Source organism: Euwallacea fornicatus, chromosome 21 (assembly GCF_040115645.1).
Source record: "Euwallacea fornicatus isolate EFF26 chromosome 21, ASM4011564v1, whole genome shotgun sequence".
NCBI classification, from domain to species: domain Eukaryota; kingdom Metazoa; phylum Arthropoda; class Insecta; order Coleoptera; family Curculionidae; genus Euwallacea; species Euwallacea fornicatus.
The window spans coordinates 1,625,819-1,648,941 of NC_089561.1; the positions used below are offsets into that span (position 1 = coordinate 1,625,819).

General features: G+C 38.4%; 1 protein-coding gene and 1 long non-coding RNA gene across 13 annotated transcripts in view; one reads left to right on the forward strand and one right to left on the reverse strand.

The window, feature by feature from the left end:
• The window catches only part of Abd-B (Abdominal B), a 66,585-nt gene that overhangs the window by 18,172 nt on the left and 25,290 nt on the right, over positions 1-23,123 (reverse strand). For 8 of the 10 annotated variants that reach the window (XM_066294380.1, XM_066294385.1, XM_066294383.1 and 5 more), the window contains one exon: positions 15,130-15,204. The exons of the other annotated variants lie outside the window; for them this stretch is intronic. The gene's annotated coding sequence lies outside the window, so the exon portion shown is untranslated. The remainder of the gene's footprint in view (positions 1-15,129; positions 15,205-23,123) is intronic. 10 annotated transcript variants of the gene reach the window in all.
• Positions 5,809-11,256, forward strand: LOC136345699 (uncharacterized). 3 transcript variants are annotated; one of them, XR_010733188.1, is made up of 5 exons: positions 5,809-5,920; positions 8,222-8,414; positions 9,267-9,492; positions 9,550-9,980; positions 10,042-11,256. It is a non-coding gene; the product is annotated as an uncharacterized lncRNA (long non-coding RNA). The 3 variants fall into 3 exon arrangements; XR_010733189.1 differs by having other exon boundaries at positions 9,553-9,980; XR_010733187.1 differs by having other exon boundaries at positions 9,560-9,980.

Genomic DNA, 23,123 nt, shown 5'->3' on the forward strand with positions numbered 1-23,123 from the left:
GACATCAACAGCAATTAGCCATTATGGAAAAGAGATCTGGATCGCATATAGTGTGGGATGGGAAGTCCTGGACTTTATTCCTTGTGTTTTTTGATACCAGCCAAAGGGGACATAAGGGGAGTGCAATAACAAAGAGGAACATAACAAGACTGTATAGAAAGGGAGAATATATCATTTTTTCCATCTCCCTTTGAATAAATATTTGGAGTCGGTCGGAGCCGAAGACCCTCGTCTTGTTCAATGAAGCCGTTTTATTACAGTTCGGATATTGTCTAAAGGAACAAATCAAATATTTTCTGGTTTGTTTGGCGGGATCTAGTTTTATGCCTCATTCGCTGTATTAAAACTGTTATGCCGAAATTTACTTAAATATCACTGAGAAAAATTATTATAAAGCTCAAAGCACTCAAAGTCTCTTTCTTGATTAATCATCTGATAGAGAATTCATAGACCTTCTCCTTCAATTTTTAAGCCCTTTAACCAATGTTTCACGTTTGCAGGATATGATGTCCAGTCTTTAGCACGTCCCTATTAAAACAACTTTCAGTTGATGAGGTTATGTCATCGGCATTTTATCATTTCTTTCCGCATTCGTGTGTGGTCACGTCTGGTATTTGATGTTCGCTTTGATCCTTGATATCCCACGTATACGAGGACTTCTCTGAAAAGATCTCTTTCATTACTTATTTTTCTTTTTCGTCGCTTAGTCTTACATTTTTGCGCTGTTTTACCTTTTTAACCCTAATTTTTCACCCTCGTCCCACATATCCTGTTTTGATTCCTCTAAGACTCCGTTCCATGCTTTTCCTGGAAACTTTCTTGTCTAGCTCTTTCCTCACATCTCCGTAGATTAATTTTATGTGAAACCTGCAATATTGCGGCGTTTCTTGGATCTCCATTAGCCATTGCGTTCTCCAATTGAAAAGTTCTTTTACGATCTTAGACAGGACCCCATGCTCTCCTATTTGGTTGCCAATAATTGTTGCTGTTCTTACTTTTTGTTCCAGTGGGTCGTAAGGCGCCGAGGAGGGTGAATGGCTGGATGGCTGTGATGAGAATGCTGAGAGGAACTGTGAGGGCGCAGGAGATGGAGGAGAAAAATAGGAAGAAAGAGAGGAAGACATAAAAAATACGTTCCGAGAAAGCGTCGAAGACAGCAAATAAACCCCTTGAAGTAATGCTTCTCCGCGGTTCAGGGGAAACTCAGGGCGAAGAGAAGAGGATGAGTGGGTCGTCGGGCATTGCGCCACTCCCACCAAACTGCTTTACTATTACTTAAAGTGCTATTTTGCGCACTAGTTACACAACATATTATTGTTAAACTAACTTACACGTTGTGCTTGGACAAACAAAAAATGTTTTAGCTTTGACACATGCAAAATAAAAGTTAGATTGTGAGAAATCAATGTCGAATTGCTTAGTTTGAATGAAATGCCATTTTGGGATTCGTCTTGGAATTTCAGGAATATTTCATGTAGCGCACTCCATTCGTATCAACTATATTGAGATTTGTGTTGGAACCGTGGGAGTTTCTTCTGGGGCTTGATGTGCGATACAGGATCTCAAGGGTTTTTACATGAAAACGTTTCAAATAAGCAAGTCAGCATCAACTTTCGGAATAAGTGTGACAAATGGTACGCGAGATGTTTCAAGCGTTCGGTACCTTTATTCCACACCACGTAGTGCCCAATTAATACAAGAGAGTCCGACCCTGTTTTTCGGTTGAGGAACATTTGGGATTGCATGAAGATGCTAATTTTATTTTCAGTTACGGCGACCTCAGGTGCTTGCACGGTTTCTGCAAAAACGAAAAAGCTGAGTTCGAAAAAATTGCTTGGTTTTCCAAAAACAAAACAAAATTAATAAACTAATTAAAATTCCATACGCAAAGATCCCACAAAATCTATAAACGAACGCTCCAATTAAAACAAGTCAATTTGCACAAAATCAGCCAACGTTTTATAGACCCATAAAAGAAACTCGTATAAGGCATTAATATGAATATTTTAATACACATTGGATCGAGCGAACATGTAGACATGGAGGACCATGCTCAAGTCGTAAAAGAAAAAAAACCATACTGATCTTTATTGGTCCTATGTAAAGGACATTGATTTTGTCCTAACTGAATTTTATTGACAGTGCATATGTGCCATTATTACAAAAGTTTTTAGCGATGCATCAAATGCATCCCATATGTGTAAAGTTTATGAATATCGTGCAGTTAAACTTGGGTAAGGGACAAAAACACTGGATGAACTAAATGACTTCAAAAATGTTCTACAGGGTGAAACATATCATAGAGACATGCGGGAGCGACACCACTCTGTAAAACGATAAAAAAATGTTAATAGATCGATGGTCGAAAACGTACCAATTTCGACATACACGGTGGCAAAGTTTCACATTTCTGCTCTATTTTGCGTTTTCCTCACGCATGCCTCGAGTTAAGTTTTTAAAATTTCGTACAGCAAGGTCCTTTGGGGGCGTCTACAATAAAACGTCACAATCCTCGATAGCCATATACAGAGTGTTGTGTTTTTTTGGGTCGTGTGCCACTATTTCATGCTTTACATCTTTATTTTTCGAAAACACCGGTGTGGATTCCGATACCGAATTCAATAATTCTTCCAGTTCAGTAGATTCCCTCTTAAATTCTTTGACTTTTTGATCACTTGCAGTGCTTTCGTATCTTTCACCGTTTTCGGAAAATTTGCAAAAATATCCATCGATGCAAATCAACCGTGTAAAATTGTATTAGGAGTTGGAATTAATTCGTAGCGTTTTTTTTAAGAAAAAAATGTATTGATTTTAAATGAAAATAAAAAAATACATTAATTAAAGTATTGCCCATCGCTTTCTACTACTTTTGACCATCTTTCGGGCAGGGCACGAATGCCGCGTCGGAAGAACGCGTTGTCTTTAGATGCAATCCATGAATCGACCCATTTTTGACAATCTTCGTAAGAAGTGAACTTCTGCTCAGACAGACTATGAGCCATCGAACGAAACAAATAATAATCAGATGGAGCAACATCTGGGGAATACGGCGGGTGGGGCAGGATTTCCCATTTAAGTCTTTCCAGGTATGTTCGTACCGGTTTTGCGAGGTGCGGACGAGCATTGTCGCGCAGCAAAATGACTTTGTCGTGTCTTTTGGAGTATTCCGGCCGTTTTTCTTTCAATGCACGGCTCAATGCAATCAGTTGTAGTCGGTTTCATCAGTTCATAATAAATCACACCCCTCTGATCCCACCAAATACAGAGCAGAAGCTTAGACCCATGTATATTCGGCTTTGCCACTGATGTTGACGGTTGACCGGGCTTAACCCATGACTTTCTGCGCTTCGGATTGTCGTAATGGATCCATTTTTCATCACCAGTGACAATCCGATGCAAAAAACCTTATCTTTTTTCCCGTTGAAGCAGCAGATCACACGTCAAAAAACGCCTCTCAATGTCCCTTGGTTTCAGTTCATATGGAACCGATGTCCTTCCTTTTGGATCATACCCAAAGTTTTAAGACGTTTTCCTGCCGTTGATAAGTTAACTCCCAATGATGTAGACAATTTTTGAAGTGTTTGACATGGGTCTTCGTTGAGCAATGCCTCCAAAGCATTGTCTTCAAATTTTTTTGGCTGACCAGGTCGCTCCTTGTCGACCAAGTCGAAATTACCAGCTTTAAAACGTGCAAACCACTTCCGACACGTTTGTTCAGCTAGAGCATGTTTATCATATACTTCCACTAAAATACGATGAGCTTCAGCGGCACTTTTGTTCATATTAAAGTAATGAAGTAAAATTCCCCGCAAAAACCCTTTATTCGGCAGAAATTGTGACATATTCAATAAATTATAAAATGTCGTTATTTATTATTCAAAAAGTGGACATGCAAAGCAAATGACCTCTAATGACCGCTGTTTCACGATAAGTATATTATTGTAGATAACAACGAAATACTGTACTATCTATGCCATCTCTTGTAGAACGCTACGAATTCATTCCAACTCCTAATAAAATAAATTGGAAACGTCCTTTGAAAAATGTGAAACCTTGCCACCCTGTACATCGAAAGCGGCGCGTTTCTCACCATCGGCGCGTTAGTATTTTTTTACTGTTTTGCTGGGTAGTATCGCCCTCAAAAATAACTCCATGATGATATGTACACCCTGTACGCGTTTGAGACAGGCCGCTCGTTTTTCCCCAAACAAAACGAACGAACAAAGAAAAAAGGAGTTCCAGTTCCACCACGACCTATTTCTATTTACTGCGACATTTCAATTAAAGTAATGTGCAACGCATTTTTCATAAAAATTTTACTGCCCCATAAAATGGTTAACCTCGTTTAGAACACTCGGTTTTTGAAGAAACGTCCAAATTTGCATTGATCTTTCCGATGATGAGGCTTGATCATGCACCCATCATTCATGGCCCTTATTATTTGTCCAATAACACTAACTGCGGGTTAAAACGGACCCTGACCGGGAGTCTGGATGCAGTTTCACGCTGCACCAGGAAGTCCAGCCCGGTCATCCGCTATCGCTCTCCGCTGCTGCCCTAATACCAAATATACTAAATGCACTTGTATTAGTTTAAATAAAACAAAAAGGCCGGTTTGTTTATTTATTCGTTTTTGTCCAGGATTCTGTCCTTTTTGTTGTATTTAGGCCTTTTCGGGGCGGAGCTTCAGCGGGAAAATATTGCCAATATCGGCGATGCGCTCGAGAGGCCCTGGCCCATTAACCCCCCCGCGGCATTATAAAATGACACAAAACAACCTCTTAGAGAGAATCCTGAGGAATTGGGTGTCTTTCCTCGCCCTCACTTCTGAGCAGGATCAGCGTCCAGAAGCCCGAATGAAGGGGTTTTTTGATGAAAAATCGCGCTTCATCCAATCATCTCTGACGGCTGATCGCATGCGAGATCTGTGTGCCAGAGATGAGGTTGCGGGCAAGTCTAACTGTTCAGCAACAACAGGAAGGCACTCACTTGGAAAAAATACTAAAAAGTATGTCTGCGATTCTCCTATCCTCAGATCTGTGCAATCCCTGTCATGCCTGCATAATTGAGTTTCTAATTAAATAGCAAAGTCCGGAGTGAGCAAACTAAGCAATAATGAGTCCTCGTCATAAAACAAAACGATAAGCCTGGCGTGCAATCGCAATCCCAATAAAACTTAATATTTTATATACGTTGTTGGTTGGTACAGGTATCATGGGACTGCGAATAAACTCAGCTTTTTACAACAAAGTTGCAATCGCCATCTGCCATATAAAATGGACCCGCTCAGGCGGTTTTCGAAAGCCCAAAGCCATCAGCTGCCACTAAATAAGGACTTTATTGAGATTATTAGCATGGTACCGGGACGGCCGCCAATTATAATAAAGCGAAAATATTTGAACCATGTGAGATGTTGCCATATTTCCCGGGGTACCAAATTTCTCTCCCTTTCACTCCTTTTCACCTCAGCAAAAAATCGACCGTTAAATCGCTCAAGACGAAACCTGCGGCTGCTCCCTATTATTCTCCGTTCCACCCTTTCTTACCTCACCATCTTTTGACCTGATTCTTTTTCTCTTCGGGGGGACGTGAGATATTCAAATTTTTTTTGTAACTTCGGGTTTTACAACAACACCAAGTTAACTAAAACATTTAAATGCATGGAGGAGTTTTACAGTTCTCGGGAAAGGAATTGTAAAGGAAAAAAGAAAGGAGGTAGGAGCGTGAAGCCGAAATTTTCCACGGTGGTTTTGCTTCGGCAAAACACGGAGCAAAAAATTGGAAAGCGGCCGATGGTCAGTTCTTATGCAAGCGGTCTGCAGATGGGTTTTTCTGGTCAGTTAACCCGAAGGTGGAGCCGAGGACTCAACTAATTTAAAGGCAGTTTTAAGTGATGAAAGTGTCTTGCGACGAAAGAAAGGTGAGGAACTACGCGTAATCAGTTTTTTAATCTCAAATAGGATTAAGATCATCGCCGCCTCTATTCACGTAAAATCGTTCAGTATTTTCTAGACAGGAATAAATGTTCTTTATTCTTCTTCGATAGTTTATGTGATCAAAAAGTTAGAGGCACTTTCTGTGATTTTACCGCCACTTCTAAATGATTTTGTTTAAAAATGGATTTTCAGGAAAATTGCAGCCAATTTGGTGTATTCACAGCAATGAATGCCTTTCGTTACTGCTACACGAATTTGAGTTGCAACGACTTGAGCAGCTCGAACGTTAGGCCCCTATTTTAAATCGGACTGCACTGAGAATTTTTTCACACAAACCAGTGGTTTGCAGGTTGAATGGATCGTAATGTGGTACCGACTTTGGTTTTTCAATGATCGTTTTTCACAATGAAAAATCTCATTCACTGCAACTCACCGGCTTGAGCTTCGTGCACGCAGATAATACGCCTCAATTTTAAATGAGACGCATTGGAGATTGTTTACCTTGTAGCTAAAAGCAGACAAAATTCCAAGGTGGTACCGTGTGGATATTTATAAATTTTCAAAATCGACGATGTCCTTAACTGTGAAAGCGAGTTTGAGCTGATGACTTAAGTCACCCCAATAGTTCGTCACGGTTTTGGATCAGAAACTATTAGTTTTTTTTTCACATAGACTACTAACCTGCAGGTTAAAACGACCTAGATTTCAACGGGATTGCAAATTCGGTTTTCGAGTTATAAATTTGCATAATCAACGCTCTCCTTTAACTGTCACTAACTGTGCTCTAAAAATGCTTGTGAACGTAGGCCAAAAGCAGCGGATCAAAAATTGTTCAAAATCTCGTTACAGTTTTTTTGAACATTTCCGCATTGACGTCACACTTTCAAGTCAAATTGACTTGATAACAGAAATCTCCAATTCTTCAAATTATATCGACAAGCGTTTTTCGGCCAAAAAAGCCGATTTCTGCTGATCCTTTATCGATATTAATGCATAAAATCTGACCACTAAAACGATCCACGAGTGGTTTAAATATAAATCTAAACTTTTTATCGCCCTCTAAAGACTGACGAGTCCACTATATTTGACATGCGAGCCCCCATAAAAAGCGTATAAAACCTAATTTTATGAATTATGCGTTTTTTGGTTTGGACTGAAAATATCGTTCAAATAAGGCGCAAAAGTCATAGTTTGCATTTTGAAGTAAAATCGTAAATTTATGTGAAATTTATGAAATTAGATGCATTCGAGATGCATCTAGAACTGTAAATCTTATCTTAAACGTCCCATTTTCAATCTGGTGGATCTCAAGTATTGTGCATATTCTGCCATCGTCATCCACTTGAGACGCTGAATGAAGCCATTGTTTCTACGACGGAAACGAGCCCTTAGGGCACTTTAAAATATAATCGAAAAATGCCTCTAAAACTGTCTGGTATATTCGATCTTTTCACAGTAATTTTGGCCTCATTGAGGGCCTACACTCTGTGAAAACATAAATAACAGCAATAGGGACGTGACTGTGTGCTGCGACTTAAACGCGTTTTATGGGAGGTTTTAGGACAACTAATTTTTTTCGAAACGCTTTTGGATCAAATATGTGGTCTTCCCAAGAATAATTCCTAGTCTTGACCTAAAATGTGCTAGCAGATGTCCATAATGGGGACGATCCGTGCACAAAGAGCATCGACCTGACTGCTGCGCCGCCATATTCGTGCACAGCAGAATGCAATCGAGTTATAAATTCACATTACTGTCTACTACTTTATGTTATTTGTGTCAAAGTGGGGCCCACGGCCTCTGAAACCACTCTGTTGGCAGCAAATCCTGCTTTGCAGGCTGGTTCACTCTGCATAATTACGAAAATAAAACAGAATCACGATGGCAAACATTGTAAATAATCTCTTGAGCTTTCGGGTGAATTTAAAAACGCGGCAGCAGTCCTAATCCCCGAAACACCGTGCAGATTTCACATTTAAGCTGAATTTAATGCCCCGTGAACGTCGTCTGGAAAATATAAATAAGAAATGGCCTCCGGACCTTATTCCACCGCACAAAAAGACGAAAAATCGTGCCTGGAATCCTGGCAATGGCGTCTAATCCTATTTAGTTCATTAGCCTTTTCAATTTTCGACTCAAGTGTGCCACTTGGAGATAAAAGTCTTCGGTTTATCATCATCCGCTTTAACGATACTTCAATTAAGTAACACCGTGATTTTATGGGTCTGGATGGGGCTTAACCATCACGCGTGTGACACAAAATTTCGAATTTCCCTCGTTTTCAGCGCGGCCATAACGACCCGAATCATCAGCTGTCAAAAAAGTCAAGCGATACTAAGTGAGGCAAGCCAGCTGGCCATGGCCAAACGACCGCCTTCTGCATGGTGTGCGACTGACGCCATCATGTATAAACATCTCGAAAGCTGAGCTTATGGCTTGTGTATATCTGCGTCGTGTCTCAAGTTTAATTTTTAACCGGTGAGTAAATATTTATTTTAGGTATTTTTTCCCTTGTTTTTTTGGTTAATGTGGAGGTGGGAATCGTCTCAACGTAGGCACCGTATGTGTGGGCAGACCTTTGCATACCCATTTCATTCACTGAAGCTTCGTTTAATAGAGTAAATAAAACCCCATTGTGAATATTATTAGATCAATCGAATTCACTTGATGCTTCTGTGTTAATTTTTTAGCGCTTTTACCACTTTTACTCTTTACTTTACCTTATTGGGTTCGTGTCAATGCTCTAAGCTAATATTCAAAATTAGGGCTTGATACGGCACTGTTTGCTTTCGTGTAAATTCGCCATTTTTATAAATTATTGATTAACCCCAAGGATCGATGTTGCTTCGTTAAAAAATTCCTATTACTTTCTAAGAGGCAATTTTTCAAAATTAACCATCCCGACTTTCGCCTAAAGCTGATAAGTACCGGACACCGTCTGGATGCACCGCTATTTAGATTCATGAATGTCCCGTTTTTTAAATTTATTAAAGAATGTTGAAGACAGATATTTATAAAATTTCATTGAGAAATTTCTCTTAGTTTCAAGCTAAGATTTTTTCAAAATTTGACATAACACGGATTTTTTGTAAAAAATAATGGAACTCTCATGTGGTGCGCCACTGTTTATTTTCTGTTCCAACAACCAGTCCGACCAAACCCACTTAAAAACCCTCCATTAGGCATAATTAAGATGCAAAGAAGAGGCTTTAAATTAAAGGATTTTACGAAATTCTATCGACATGGGTGGTCGGGAAAAAACGAAGAAAAACCCATGAACCAATTAAGCTCTATTTTTTTGAACCCATACTTGTATATTTCCCTTTTTAGGTGTTAATAAACAATGCAGGAACTACTTCATATGAGACAACAAAATATAAAACTTTCCGAATTTAATCCAACACCTTCATGAGATTGAGATAAGACAAGCGTAACTTGGGGGTAATTTCGAGTCTACCAAGAGCAATCTCCAGGCTTAAACGAGCCAACTTTTGGCATTTTATCCAGAAATGTCTCGCCAAAATTCCGACTCCCGGCACGAAGTTTCATCAGCCATGTAAGTACTTTCATATAGTCGTGTTTTATTAGACAAGAAAGTTAGAATTTAGTCTAGAAGTTTCCAGGGTTAAATTATGTACACTAGAGGATGTGAAAGCCAAGTTTCGTCCCTCTTCGTGATGGGAGGAACCTAATTGCATCGAAGAAGACTGGATGGACAACTGAGCGGACTCTTGCAGATTAAGCGATGCATACAAATTATTTTGTCTTTGAATATAGACAAGAACCAACTACAAATTAAACAGCTACAAGTGCCACTCCCATGGACTTTATATGGCGGAAGGCCACATGCACGCAAAATGCAAGAGAGATAGCCGAGTAATAAGATTATAAAGATACGAGTCGTTTAAATTCTGAAATGGACGGTGGATGCAAATAAAATACCAAACGAATTGCCGCTTACCATCTTGGGTCCGTGGTACTTATTTCGTGCTGGTTTCCATTTTATCGGGCGAAAAGTGCAGCGAAGGAATTCCGTTCCGTTCGGTACAACTACTGATTAGCATAGAAATTGGTCAGTCTTGAAGCGAATGCAGCTGGGATTTAGTGTTTAAATTGTGTCTATTCAACTACAGTACTACCAGGCAGATCGAGTCTTGAAGTTCATCTCAATTTGCTTTTAGGCAATTCCAAAGCAATTTTCTTAGCTAACCCCAGGAAGCATTAAAAGGGTTTCAATCGACGTCTTACTACGCCTTAGTGGACAATGGCTATTTGACTGCTTCCGGGTTATAAACTGGGGCCCGAATAAATTAATTATCGCATGCTGGTCTCATCGCTTTAAGGGAAATTCAGGCCACTAACCTCAAAACGAAATTTATGACACTTCACCGACGAAAAAAAGAAAATCGCGCGACAAAATGGCCGACTTCCCGCAGAACTTCAATCCATTGAAAATGGGTTATGACGGCACTGGGATGCTAATTTTTACTTCTTAACACAGAGTGGTTACTTTTACTTTGCTCGCCATTTTAACCGAAGTTCCATCAAAATTAAGTTGATGGTGTTTCCGTTTTAATGATTTTTTAACTGATTATTTTGATTTTTTTCTATGTATGTTAAAACCTATGATAAAATTATTCTAGGCCCAATTGGATTATAAGGGGAATTTTATGATACTGTTTTGCGACCATAAAGTGGTTCATTATAGTCCCAGCCCAATAAAGAAGATTAATTTATAATACTATTAGAGTATATACATATACAGGTAACATATGTGTTTTCTGCGGAACTGACAATAATTGAATCTTGACTAACGAACGTAAATGTCTTTTCACAGCTGATTAATGTATTTCAGATTAGCAAATTAAGATAGAATCGGACATAAAACGCTGCATGTAACGCGTACGTAATGAGGTTTTATCCAACTCATCCATTTATGGACTCATTCGCAAGCTCACATAAAATAATTCGTCTCATAAAACATTACATTACGTACTTATTACATAAATATTTATTCAAGCAAGATTCTTGATGAGCTTTGTAATTGTCGCCCTTCCCAACACCTCAATGGTGAGTATTGTAAAATTGACTACCCTGTGTGTTCGAAAATAAATTGTATAATAGCTGCTCGTCCCGAGAAGTTTGGTAGACAGTTCTCCCTTTTTATAACCAGCTTATGTGTTGCGATTTTAAATTTGATAACTCCATTAAGTGTTGATGACTAAATTCTTTTGGATCCCTTAGATCATATAGGGGCAATAGCTAACTACCCGTAGGAAGTATATACGAGAAAGAAGAAGAACCACGCCCTATAAGTCATCTTCAATTCAATGGATTTTTTAGCATGAATTGCACTGAATATCTTACTTGAAATAAAGATAATTTCAGCTCAGTTTCTATGAATCGAATATAAAAGATGGTTTTTCGCTTTCAGGGTTTTCAAAATATGCCATTAAAAAGAGTTTTTGTAGCTTTTTGTTCGTTGTTGATTTTTTAGTACTTCATACCTCATCTTCCTTTTTTTATTCCCTTACTGAAGGATCAAATGACGTCGCAAACGCAATTTATATTTAAGAAAAAACATTTAAATCAGCTAAAAATAGGTACCCCACGACATTTGAGGCCAAGCCAATATTATGTCATTAAAATCTGCTCCCTCAACAAATCAAAAGAAAGGTGTAAAAAAGAATGTATCTGATGTAAAAAATGGACTCGAAAATCAACCAAATAATTTTAAAAAATAGCTCTAGTTTACTTTTTCAAAATCTAAAAATTTTAAACGACCAACTATTTAGGGAACATATGTTCGATGCTGCGAGCCACGTAGTAGATAGAGCGTTGTTTTTTGGAAATATGTATATAAAAAATATGCTTTATTTCGGCCATCGAAAAGCTCTTAGCACAAATTCTTCATGGAGCATCTAAAAGGAAAATATACAGTTCGGATTGCTCAGATTCAGATCAGTGGGAAGCGACTTAATACTGTCTCTAAAGTTGACTAATTCTGTATAACTCTTTATAATTTAACCAATTATATTATTGCTCATTTTAATAGCTTATAATGTTTTAAATAGTTTTAATAAAATTACAAAAATACATTATGCAAGTCCGCTCTTCCCTAACGGGGAAAATTACTTCTCTCCGGAATAAGGGGGGTAATTCTTATAGTTCCTCCAAAGTTACAGGAAATGTTTTTTAAGACTTTGAAGAAGGCAAGTTTACGGATATTTGGCTACTTTTACCATCTGGATTTTCTTATCTACGGTATTTTATAGTGGATTAAAAACAAAAAACATGACTCATGCTTTAGCTATTTTGACTTTTTATATCGACATTGAAATTCCTTAATTTTTTTCGACGTTAAGCAAGGCTAGCACCTTTAAATTAAATTTCTTTTCGATAAACTTATCAGTACGTGAGTTATTTGGCTCCAAATACTGGAAATAAGAACTAGTTAATGCAATCAAGTACAAATATATACCCAATTTATTCTTGACTCTATGGTGCATAAAGCTGTGTTAGGCCTTAACGGCACTACGCCAAATCGATATTTAAACAGGTCACTGCTCAAGCAATTGCCATTGACCTTTAAAGGAAAAAAGAATTAAATCAAGAGGGAGAGTCTATAAATATTCACAAAATCTAGAAATAATGATAAAACTAATCAAAAAACTAAAAACATTAAGATACAAAACGCATAAGGTGCCATCTAGTAAAGAGTGGCTAAGCTACAAAACACATTTGGCCAATGATCAATGAAGGTATAGGCAGATCCCATTTTCAAAGGGAAGACTTTTGTCGAGAACATTTACATAAAAATTCTTTTATTACACCTACGGTGGGAACGTTGATGTAATGAAGTATAACAAAAAAATGGCTCTGGCTGTCGCCTCAGCTATAACGTTTATACATATTTTTTTTCCTTTTGGAAACGGCCCTCTAAGGGGTAATATCCGTTTCAAACGGTCTCTCTTAAGTACCTTCAAGTGACGAACCTCCGACATCTGACTTCCTCTAACCTGGAATAGTCTCTTCTGGGTCCAACTAGTCCAACAAGAGGGCTCCCCTGTGGTACCCTCCTGCAAACCAGCGTCCGTGCGTCTCCCCACTCTCATTTTCCTAAAGGTTTTGTTCCTTTTTTTACGTAATCCTCTGTAATTCTCCTTGGAGCGTTTAGGTCCTTTTAGAGTCATTTTTATGCTTAAACCAATAATGAAAAGTTCCACTAAGGACCAACGACAAAAACATTCCAGCAGTTCCTTTGTATTAACGTCCCGAGAAAAAAAACTCGAAGTTCCTTGAAAATGGAAGGGTGTATTCAAAACAGGGTGATATTTTTGCAAAAGCGTATCGAAATCGGGCTCTTTGTGATGCCTCGTGCACCCCATTTTTACGACAAAGGATTTATTTTATTTCCGAAGGTTGAGTTTAGGCACCCTTTAAGAACGACAAGATTATGCAAAAGGGTCGTATTCAAATCGGGGACGCCCTTCATGGAATTGGCCCTTGCTTGCGTAATATGGCCGGTTGTTAAGTTGTAAATAACAAAGATAAAACGACCTTCCAGGCAGGGTTTCGAAAAGGCGGAGATATCTAGGAATTAAGCCTTTGGTTTTGGAACTTCGGTCGCTTCCGTGGCCTCGAGATGTGCAGCATTTAAGAGAGCAAAAAGGAAATTTAAAAATCTGAAAAAATGTATTCACCTAATTATAATTCAGTGGTATCAGATCTTTTCGCTTTTGGACCAGGCCATTAAAACGAAGGGCGGAGTTGACATTTTTATCTGATGCAGGCGAGCCGGGCAAGTTTATCTGGTTTGAGGGCCATTCAGCTGTCAACCCGCCATCATTAAACTTCATATCTTATGACCTTTCGTCTGCGCTCCAGCCCTGCCCACTTCTTTGGTTTACATTTTTAAGCCGAGAAGGCTTAATGAATTAATTTCAGGCTCAAATTTCTGAGAGGTAGAGGTTGTCAGATGCGGGGACGTAATTAGACACCAGAATGTCCATGTTTAATGGAAAGCTATTCTACACAAGGTGTCCCAACAAAAACACCGGGAATAACTTCTTTATGTTGCGATTTATGAAAATTCAGTAGGACACGTTGATTATAGTTTCAAGGGGGGCCTATTTCAACATACGCGATAGCTACTCACTTTCACTCCTCCTCCCTGCAGAGCCATCCCGTTGAAAAACTTAAACGAGAAGTAGGGTCAAGTGATGCATTGTTTAAAAGGATATTAAATAGTCTAAATAACGATGATCATCATTTTGGACCGCCATGGCTCTACCTGCCAAAGCAGAATTTTTTTATTATTTACGGTACTAAAAAATGAACGGTAAAAATTTTGATTTATTTGTTGGAAAAATTTGTTGCTATGTAGTCAAAAGTGTGTTAGTATTTTTTTACATAATGAATTAAAAAAAATTAAAATTAAAAATATGTTTGAAGATCATCTTCTTTCATTCTTCATAAGTCCATGAAACATTTGATTTCGCCCGAGTCAATTGCTTCCTCTTTTGGGTAACTATCAAAATTGACTTTTCTTCGGCCTAACGAAAATTTGAAACAGTAATTGAAAATTAACACACTTTGTAGAAAGAAAAATACCGTGGAAAAACTAAATCCGGAGGATTTGACACGAGTCCATTAGTAAAATTTGATGGTATTACGAAACGATATGTATATAAAAATATCCTAAAGAATCCTATGTTGCATTGAGCAAAAGAAAGTATGAGCCCTCAGTGGACGATTCAACACAACAAAGACCCGAAGTGTTCTTCCGAATTAATTAAAGAGTGGTTAACCGTATATAACTTTCACGTGATGATCTGGCCAGCTCAAAGCCCCGATCTGAACCTCATTGACAACATTTGGGATGAAACTGACGGAACAATTCATGAGAAAAGAATGTCAAATATAAGTAGCGGATTCGTTCAAAGAAGTTCAAAATACTGAGAACTGCATATCTGAAGATTATATTGAAGACTTATTAACGAGTATGCACGATAGACGTTGGGAAGTAATTAAAAATAATATACTACCAAATTCAATACTATTTCAAACACGTCACCAGGCGATTAGAGAAAAAACTTTTATTACTGATATGTAATACAAGATTTACTGTCGTTTGAGCGGTGAATTCCTATGGTTAAAGTAATAAACTACACTCAGAAAAAAGATTGCTTACCTTTTAAGGCTATGATGTTTCAAAGCAAATCCGTTCTTTAACCTCTTCCTACTCTCTCATCGTGCCATCTAATACCTGAAATAAAAAACAGGTACTTTACATCGATTTTTACCTCAAGCAAGCAACATTGTTTCAGGCTGTTACCCCGCATAAAATATGACCAATTTGGCCGGGTCCGGCCCAAGTGTTACTTGAAAAGTAATCCTTTGAGAGTCGTTAAATTATATACGACGGCACTATCAAACACAACATAAAGTTAAGAATATGACACCCAGAATCGCCTCGCTTTCTCGAGATCATGGCATGAAATTAATCTTGAAAATTTCACGGTCAAAATCGAGCTAATTTCTCCCAGTAGCCGATAAAAACCCTTTAGCCGGTGAAAGGCTTTCGGAAAGAAAAAGAGACCATAAAAGGGCAGATAAAAACATCAAAATGTTTTGACTGAGTGCTGACGAAGAAAGTCACAACAGTTTCACTTAATCTTTAGTTTAGACTGTTTGAAAAGGGAATCACAATAGAAAGTCGGTACCTGAAGAAGAAAGTGGCACCTCCACGCGTGCCACCTTGCATGGTGCCAATCGTTTACGTCTTCATCTCCCTCGAAGCGCGTTAGGGGTGAATAGTTTGCCATAGGGTTTGTGCTATCTAAATATAGTTAAAGATCCTACAATCTTCGCAAAATTTACCCGAAAACAGTTCATTTTGGTTCCCATAGATTATTGGTTGTTTTTTTACTTTGAATTCGAGCTCAAAATGGGCATAGACGCGCCTGCTATAAAACTGTTCTATCTAGGCGCGAGAAGCGCAAACAATATTACATTCCGGCACTTCCCTTTTTCATCTGGAAAAAGCTTTTTTTGCAAATAAAATTCATGATGTGTAAATATTGTCCCCAGTGGAAAGCGGAGAAGACAGCTGTAACTTCCATACCATTTGCCTGCACGAACACGAGAAAATTTATGGATGCGTAGGAATATTTTATCCAGGAATGGGCAAAAATGAAGAAGAAAAGTGTTTTGTTTCCGCACTGGTATAAACAGCAAAATATTCAAGGTAAAGAATTTTTATTCATATACCGTGAGGTTTTAAATAGTCGCCCCCTTGTTGGCTTTTTAACATTTTTTTTTAATTCACATGGAGCGTTAAATAAGACCGAAAATGCATCATTGACTGTAGTTTTGAAAAATCTCTAATTTGCGGTATAACTTGACTCATGCTTCCATTAAAAAAAATTTCCACGTTTTGAGTTACCGGTGACGTCAGCAATATTCAAAAAAATAAACGTCAGAAAATAGTATTTTTTGTCCTATTTAATGCTGCTTTTGAATTTTTTAAAAATTAAAAAGGTAAGGGGAGAGGAGGAAATTTTAGAGCTGCACGACATACAGAGAGGCACAGTGCAATAATTTTAGTATTCGCGTATGGGGCAAAAAAGTCATACGTACGTAGATCGCAAAATGCGTCATTAGTAGGATACAAGGTGTCAAATTTGTTTATTTTTCTTTCATAGCACCCACAATTTGTGAGGTAGTTAATTGAAATATTTGTTAGTATGTAACGCGTTATGCTGAACTTAGACACAGAATTGTCCTTCTGCCACAGAAGCTCATCTACTGGCGTTTTTCCCCATAATACACATTTATCATCACCATCGCCGTGCTCCTCATCATCATTTTCTTCTGTGTTTCAACATTCAGAACGAACATTATACTTTTTTTACAAGTGTGGAAAATTGTACACATTTTAGATGCAACGTCTGGAGAGAATAGAGTAGTTTTTACTTACTACTCGACACTATAAAAAAAACATCTAAAATTAATTTTCAATAGCTCTCATCTGACCACTCCCATTCCAAATTACTCGCTTTGTGTTTTTGAGATATTTAAAGTCGAATGGTAATTATAGGAAAACCTGTGGACTTCGCGACATGATACGAATTTTGAGCGATAAGTGGATTGTTGTAAATAAACTCAAATTTATTAGGTAAACAAAGGTCACCGTCGAAAACTGTAGGATAGCGAAATTTGCATAATGGAACTGAATTATGTAATCGCGCTATCCGATTTAAGATTCTGCCCCCTCCCTGGGGCGAGCATGTTTCGTCTGTGTAAACAAAATTAATAGTGTGACTTTTGTGCACATTTTTTCGTTAATTTTAAAGAAATAATGACATTACGCGAACAAGTAAAACCACTTTACCAGATATTTTTACGCAATGAAACAACTTTTATTTAAATTTAATAACCTTTGCCCTGCTACCTTACACGCAATAAAACATGTCGATTTTTTTCCTTGCGGTTTTTTACTGTATTTTTTTTATGTAGAAATGTCCAATTATTTGGCGATAAAAATGCCCGTCTGTATTTTATTTTGCAACTTAAGGGCGTTTACAAGAAAAACTCCATGTTTTACACGACCTTTTTCAACCTATAGATACGGGACTCTGATCAAAGCGCGTCAAATTGTCTTAACATCTATTACCGGACACGTTGACATATTCCCTCCGTTTATCTTATCTGATTACATGAATGCCGTATCCGTTGGGTTAATTCTTTTCAGTGCTGACCGGAGCTCTATAAACGAAAGACCCCAAAGGAAAAAATCTACCGGATTTAAATCCGGCGACCTGGGTGGCCATCACTGTGCTTCAGCCGAAAAAGTGTAAGAATTTAAAGGGCCAGTGGCAAAAAGTTACGCATAAATAACACGGTCAGATTTCATAGCTAAAAGATTATTAAGATTTTTACAAATAAACGATTTTTAAGAAAAATTTTGACGCCCTGTACCTTGGAAACGAAGCATTATCCGATCTACGTTTACACAATCATTTCGTCTTAATAGCACCCCTAGAATCACCACTTGAAGTTTGGCCAAGTACTTAAGTAACGCCCTGTGTAACGAAATGTGCAGATGTCGAATTTATTCCATTTGGTTGTTGCGCACTACAATGTTAAATGGTTTCAGACAAAAGAATCTGAATACAGTTCGTAATAATTGCGCTAAGCAAGAAGAGAAAACAAGTTGAACCCTCATAGCTTGAACAGTTATAGGTATGTTTGAGCCACTCTCTCTCTGCCCCTTTCTCTGAATTAACAATGATTAAATGAAAAACGATTTAATATCTGCAAAAAATGAAAGGTAAGTGCAATAATTTATAATCCAATATCCGGAAAGCAAAATCCAAAGCAGAGATCCGCCGACCAAATGTCGGACTCACAGCTGCACCCAACGATGGTGCGCAGCCCATTAAAGCTGCAATTTTTCCTGCAGCGCACGTATCTCCACTGCGGAATATTATTTAGATATATCAGGGCCGGAGTGACATCCTCGTAAATATTACTGGGAATAATTTACGATCCAGGCTCGACTCCAGATAAAACGCCGTATACCGCCCAAGTCGAGGCAAGATATAAATTACCGAATGGGTGGTGGCAAAGTGGCGGCTCATTACGATAAGGAGATAGAGCCAAGAGATTAGGGCGAGGTTTTAGTGTGTATACACCCGCAAATTGCTTCGCAGAAGAAGACGATGGCGATGGGTGGTGGATAAAGATAAGTGGGAAAGTATTGAATATCCATTAGCCTATAAAAAATTTTAAAGCATTAAGCTGGCACTTGCTTAGCTCAAGTCGTGATATCTTTGTCCTATCCGTTATCTCCACGAAAATAAATTCATTTCGGGCGTTATACAAGAGAGGTACTAACAAAAAAATACATAAATCAAGTTACTGCCACTATTGACAGTGTTTATTCTCACATAAAGTTTAATTTAGTACCCATAAATAAGGTACTAATTTCTACTCCATATTAACATTGCGCAACTGACAATGCTCGTATAGTATTCGGTGCGTGTAAGCTATTTGGATGTTAAATATTTGTTGTTTGTTAATCCTTTTTTTGGGTCAATTTTTACGAGAATTTCTTCACCACCTGTTTCACATTAAACTCAGGCATTCAATTATTAAGTAACAACTCAAACCTCAGTAATTAGCACTGACACAGATTTGATCGCAATTAAATTCCTATCAACGTTTACAGAGGCGAATTCCTACTAGGGTACCACAAAGGTAAACGAAACGCCACGTAGTCTGACTCATGAAATTCTCCTCAAATCAATATAACCTGTGCACCTAAAATTCTATACATTACTCACGCAATCTTAACCAGCAAAGAAAGCACTGTGCGTACTGAGGCCTTTTTCCTCCCAAAAAAGTGTTCGTGCATGCTGCCCTAACATCAATCAACAATTTTCAGTTCACTTCGTATACTTCACATGAAAGTTTCCTCTTGCACAATGTGATTGCAAGTGATTAATTCAGCAAGTGAGGGGTAGTCAAAGTTCCGTGGGGTCCAAAAACCGCACACTTGAACCATTGGTCGAATATTGTGATACTGCAAAACTCCCGCAACCACGACGGGAAACTCTCGTTCATTCGGGACTTTAACTGCGGGAAAATTGCGATTGACCACGTTTCTCTTTGTTAACAAGTCAAATTTATCTTTAACGTTGCCGTCTCTGTTTAGTTGAAATTTCTTGTGTTAAGACAAGTCCATAAGTAGGAATATTGAAAGTTCAAAAACGGTCTTGATCCGAGCACTTATGTCTGGGGTCTTGAATGCTCAGTAACTTTTTTTTATAATGCAAAAATGCCGCGATTAGAACCGAAAATTGATTTAGAATTTGAGTCTTGCGGAACCATTGTTCCAGACCAAATTTTACCTGGAGTCCAGTTATTAGTTTTAGTTGCTTTGGCCATTTTAATTTATCTGAAATTTAGCAACTTATCGTGGTCTAGAAGCGTTAGAATTTCAAACGAAAACACCTACAACGTTCAGGTTTTTAGGCAAAAATTTGCGGCGCGGCGAGACCGAAGCCGTCCGGGATTTGAACTGTGGTTTTATCGTGGCGAATTTACTGATTCAATTTAGTTAAAATTTAACGTTCCTGGTTCAAAATCGAAGCCGAAAAATATCGAAAATCCTAAAAGAGCAACTGCCGTGCGCCTAAATTCGAATACTGAGGCCTCTCTGGAAAAAATTGGGAAAAAATCGCACGCTATCAGGACACCCGCCAAGCCGTCCGGGACTTGAGACGCGAAGTAATTCTTTCGGCCCGTACTTCTTTTTGCTGCTTCTTCAAATTGCTTAAAATTTCGCATTCCCTGCCACGAACCAATGTCCATTGCCCCCAAACCGGATCGTCATCTTTCAAAAGCATTCCGAGTCGGATTAAGGTTTATCTTATTTCTGGAGCACTTGCCATAAATAACCGGCTTTAATGAGCCCGGGGACAACTAAATCGATGGAACCCGAAAAAAATCCAATCAGAAAACGTAAAAATACCAGAAAATAAAGTATCAGATTATTGGCTTCGACCGCAAATAACCTTGGGTGTGCGATGGTGGGCGCTTGCGTGCCAACTCCAGTATTGAACTGCCTCTGGCATGTCTTCCTCTCACCGATCATGGACTAGATGGAAAGAGACGGAAGAACTGGTTATTGATCTGTTCGCGCCGTGTGACTAACAAAGATGGCCGCTTTCCTCTGACCGCACTACATTGGCGGGTTTAGCGAGTCCTCGACTGTTTCGAAACGCTGCGGGATACCTTTTTCCACGTCCTACGCTTTGACGGGTTTACGGTGTTGTCAGTTTTGGCACTGCCATTCTAGACGCAGGCCGAAGCAAGGCACAGAAAACTAAAAAAATACATAAACACAAACAAATTCTCCATCTCGCTTTTGGAGATATTTCGTTAGTCCCCTCCTCCCCCAAAACGAGGGCCAAGCTGATAGTCTTTAAGGTCTTCCTTTAAGGAGTGGACTTCTGGCAACGTGGCTTTCATCTCAAAATCCGGCTTGATCTCCCGGAATTTCAAGACTTGAACATCGCCTCAAGCCATTCCGGCCTTTACAGACGCGGCTCTAAGGACTACAGTCGCGCATCATATAACTTACTGCGAAGGCTGATATGGATTCCGAGAATAAAATAAATTGCAAGGACCTTTGCCATTCCAGCCCTGTCTCCTCAATTCCCTATTCGAGAAGTGATTTTCTGGGCGAATATACTCAAGAATCGTCTGGATAAGCGTTTTACAATGGGTTGAGCGTTAACGGAGCTATAACGCTTCTCTGATCGAGATTAAGAAATGAGGAAACAATAAACTAATAATCATCCGCAAGAGTGCAATAATACGGTGGATCTTTGAGTGAGAGTCAATAAAACGCTTTACAACCGTTCCAAACTGTTAATTAATAGGAGGAAACTAAAACGAACGTCGGATGTATAAAACAGTTATTAAAAAGACATTTCAACGTTTTGTATACACAAACCTACATGACTACAATGGCACATATACAAATTGCTGTTAATAAATCAACCGTGTATGAGCTATAATTTGGATTTAACTGTTTCTAATGGATAGGTGTTAATATTTTATTGGTGTATTGAGAAATAGTGCAGGAACAACAATGCTAATTTGTTACTAAAATTTTCTTTTTTACGTGTACTTTGTAATATGCAAATAATTGGCGATAGAACAGAAAATCGCGCTAGGCGGTGAACCATAAACGTACGGCGTGGATTAAGCAAACGACTATCAAACATCAGACTAGCAGATGAACTGATCCCAGACGTGCCTCTGATATTTCAACATACACTTGATGCTTTTTTAATGGTCACCCTTTATACTATTAAAGGCATTGCCTCGGCAGGAATCCGAAATGAAATTTAATCAACCAAATCAACTAATTAAGTTGTACCAAAAGTTATTAATTTTCGGTCTGATTTTAATTTGGTGATTTGATTGTACACGAAACTGCTGAGCTATCTCATTAGTAAAAAATTATTGCTTCTTAGATAACGTAGATTTTATATCAGTAAAGCTATACGATTTACATGTGAGCATCAGCCACCTGACAGACTTTTAAATAAATCTATAAAACTTTTATTTCCTCTCTAATTACGTGATTAACTTCCATGCCTAATTTAGTTTCATTTATGTAAAAATATTCGGGATTTTTAAAGGCTAAAATTGGGCTTTTGTGTCACATTCTTTAATTTTTTAAATATGGCTCCGTTTCAGTTAATCTCTTGGGCGCTACGCCAATGAGTTTCGTGTGAAGTGTAAATCTTACCGGTATCTTTCACCGGTAAAAATGCGCTATGGCTGGGAGCAAAACAGCGGCGTACCTCAGTCAGACGTTGGCCGATCACTTAAGCACAAAAATCAAGCTTGAGACATAATTTCAAATTCACATACTTTGAATGCTCGGGCGTTCGTCAACGGAACTTGCCGAGAGTGCAAACATCAATCTTCTGTTTAAGTAAAAAAAAATCGCATCCTAATTAGAAGCCAAACAGAATTTCACCAAAGCTGTAGATCTAACGGGTACTTTTCATCTCTTGAATTAGCATTATAACCAGGAGAAGAACAGCTGGGTACCGCAGCCAGCATTTGATTGTGACTCAAGCTCTTAGGAGCTGAGGCATATCAAAAATTTACTATCTTTGAACGCTTAATGCTACGCCAATGAAATTGATACAGGCTGTAGACAACAGTATTGTGTTTAGATAGAAAAAATGGCATTTTAATTACAGTTCCTACAATGGCGTGACGTAGTCAAATATTCAGTGGTGCATGAATCAGGGTTTGCAATGAATGTGCCGTAAAAAAATTTTTATCTTTTAAATTTCGAGTGTTACGCCAATAAGCTTTCACCAGAAGTGCAGATCTTGCGACGATTTTTCATGACGAAAATTGGCACTTTGCCCGTGCGAAAACAGTGGCGTGCCATGGCAAGATGCTCGGCTGCAACCTGCACTCACAAATCATGCTTAGGAACGTGGTGCAGAGTTCAAAATTCGCTATCTTCGAGTGCCTGGTGCTAGGCTAACGAAATTCACGGATATTCAAGCCATTAGCGTTGTGTTTAATTGGAAGAATTTGCACTTTAATTAGAGTCCAAACAGTTGCGAAATGCACCTAAACACT